General features: G+C 34.7%; 1 protein-coding gene across 3 annotated transcripts in view; it reads right to left on the reverse strand.

The window, feature by feature from the left end:
- LOC107679687 (cyclin-K-like) overlaps window positions 1–1,633 on the reverse strand; it is a 7,492-nt gene extending 5,859 nt beyond the window's left edge. Inside the window, exon 1 of one of the 3 annotated variants that reach the window (XM_016475315.1) lies at window positions 1,492–1,630. The gene's annotated coding sequence lies outside the window, so the exon portion shown is untranslated. Of the gene's footprint in view, window positions 1–1,491 lie in introns of all 3 variants that reach the window. The other 2 variants (XM_016475314.1, XM_016475316.1) reach the window with 2 other exon arrangements.
- Between the last annotated feature and the right edge of the window lie 1,530 nt (window positions 1,634–3,163).

A 3,163-nucleotide genomic window follows, 5' to 3' on the forward strand; every position in this document is an offset into this window, starting at 1 on the left:
TGCTGGTCGCTGAGGAAATACTTCAACTTCGCGCTGTGTATCGCTGGATCGGCTTTCACCGTGGACGAAGCGGAGCCCAGCCTGGGGTCGTCACATGTGGTTGCCGCAGGCATCACAATATGGTGAGGGACGTAACATTTCCGTCACACGCTTGAGGTATTCGGCCAATCACAACGCACTGGATAGCTGGCCAATCAGAGCACACCTCGCTTTTCAGACCGATGAGCTTTGTAAAAATCGACGCATTTCAGAAAGGCGGGGCATAGAGGAGAAACAATAATGTACAGTATGTGGAAAATAATGTGTTTTTTGAACCTTAAACTGCATAAACACATTTCATTACACCAAATACACAAAATAATGTTCTTTTTAGCAACATCATATGACCCCTTTAATGCTGAGATTGAAGTTTGAAACATTAATACAGGTATTTGACCGTTTATTACTGTGAAGGTGCTTTAAAGATCTGCATTGTATAAAGCACTACATAAATAAACGAGACTTGACACTTCCACTGCAAGTAATTACTTTAAAAAGCTATTAACCAACGCAACTCTGGATTCCAATACTGATCACAAAAGTACCGTGTATTAGCATTATTTTTTTGACATTGTTATCAGTGAACATTTCAGATAATAGTATGTGAAGTAGACTATGGAAATTACCATACCATGGTATAAGGCTGAGAAAGGTACAAAATCGCATGAAAACATGATCTAGTACACGTTTAGCATTTGCAAGAATCTTTATATATATTTTTTCTCACTGTAACATTATTTTTGGACAAAGAAGAACATTTCACAACCAAATTGTCATTACAGTAAAGCTTCTGAACATGAAAGTAATTTAGTTTCAATTCACATTATTCTCAATAAAGATTAGCGTTACTCTTAAAGATTTAGTAGAGCATTATAATATTATTGGATTCAATATTTTTTACTTTACTTTAAAGTATTGTCAGACTCAGAACAGTATTAATTTCATATAGTAATAAAAACAGAATTAAAACAAATAGCACACCTTTTTTTCGTAAGAATTAGTACAAAATGTGTTTCTTGAAAACAATTAAATTCTCATGAAATCCGCCAAACAACGCATTACCATCTGATAACTGTAACTGCATCACGGTTATCGTCGCAATAAATAAGATCATATTCGAGGCCGCTGATCTCGCGCGCGGTACAATATTTCAAGTTCTATTTAAAGTCTATTTGTGACTCATTTGTTTCGTAAGCTCAAGTGTCATCAGCTACAGACCACACTGAAATACCAAATCTATCCGATGTCTCAGAGCGTGTATAATATAATGTGACTAACGTAGCTGCTTATCCAGTAAATGTGATGTTTATGCGAAAAGAGCAGTTTGATCTTTTATCCCTCAATTAACTTTGACAGTGAGAGTAAAGCGCTTTCAAATCCGCTAATGAAAGATCAGATTAATTACTCATCCTACATTTGATAAATATATATGTAACTACTCAGTCATCTTACCGGTATGGTATATGATTCGATTATGATCTCGATGAGTTCAGCAGTTGGATAAAATTGTAATTTTTGTCAGTCTTCACATTCACGACATGGAGGCGGCCACTTCTTCCAGCGCGTCTTCTTTTGCCTCTTCTCAGCGGCGCTTGTGCGTCATTAAACCCGCTGGAGCCGCATTAGCGCCGCCGGCAGGCTTGGAGGACATACACACCAACTCAAATCAGCCGAACCTCATTACGCAGTAAAATATGTAAGAGATCATCATACCATTATCTATATAGCACCAACCTCTTGTAGGGTTATTTTAACCCAATACATTGGGTAGTAAGTTTTACCCAGTAAATTGGGTTATAGAACAACTAATTTGTTGGGTTGTTTGGCCAAAATGTTGGCATTATCATTATTGTTGCTATCATTATTATTGCTGCTGCTACATAACAACATGCAGCTTACAAATATATTGAAAATGTTTTATTTATATTACATTTAAAGTTGCAAACACTACTATTAAATTAAGTTATGGTGCAATTGTGTTATTATTTACTGCATAATCACACTGTGTTTCAATTGACAAAAAATGACAAATAAACAAACAAACTGAAAAAAGCTAGTACAGACAATGCGATTATAAACTGTCTAAATAGGTGAAAATGTGTTGATGGAACAGAATATAGAGGATTGTGTGCTGTGTAGAGACATGGGCATGGGATACTGTACTGTACAATAATATAAAGCATCTATCAACTGCTTATAAAAGACGGTCTCCCACAATAACAAAGGCTTGATTTTATCCCAAAACTGCAGGACATGAGGGAATCGCCTTTGCTGCTCCTCCTCCAAATACTGAATGATATTTGTTCCAACCTGTAAACAGACATTTCAAATGGTAAATATGCACATGTATATAGGATCAAATAAGTCTGCATTTTATGCTGCATTGCACCTATATAGAGATTTTTGAGCAGCCACAAAGCAGCCTTAACTCAGCTCTGTAAAAACACCTTTACATTACTCCTGTTTGAGTGATATTGCTTAAGTGTGTGTTGATGTGCTTGTCAGTACATTATTAAATAAATATCAAAACTGGGCGTGGAAATACAGAGCTATTATGCAGGACTTTCTCACCTGAAGAAAGATCCAGAAGATCCAAGGCTCTCTTCTCTGTTTTGCAATATGCAAATCTTCAATGAGTTGCATGCCCTTTAGAGCTCAAGGTTTATCTCTGACATACCTCAATCCAGAGTGATCTAAAATTAATAAAGAAAAACAACAGTTGAAATCATACATTATCACATTATTATCTGTCAATTGAAAAACAGGGACAATGCATTTTTGAATGTTTTTCTGAAGGTCCCATTATCATAATTAACTAACTGGTTTTAATAGAATTCACCAAAAATTACACTATGAAAAAAATATTACACAGTAACCACTGTAAATAGCAAACAGATCAAAACTACTAAATTATAACACAATTATGACTTTACAAAACACTTTACAAAAATGTATATATATATATATATATATATAAAAACATTTGATAGATGAAACAATCAACTACTTAAATATTTTAATCATGTTCTAAGTGTATTTAATATTTTCATCATTTTCACAGAAAATGAAACTCTGTGTGTGTGTGTGTGTGTGTGTGTGTGTGTTTTTCTATGTGTATAATTAT

Source organism: Sinocyclocheilus anshuiensis, unplaced genomic scaffold (assembly GCF_001515605.1).
Source record: "Sinocyclocheilus anshuiensis isolate Anshui unplaced genomic scaffold, SAMN03320099.WGS_v1.1 scaffold280, whole genome shotgun sequence".
Taxonomy (NCBI): Eukaryota; Metazoa; Chordata; class Actinopteri; order Cypriniformes; family Cyprinidae; genus Sinocyclocheilus; species Sinocyclocheilus anshuiensis.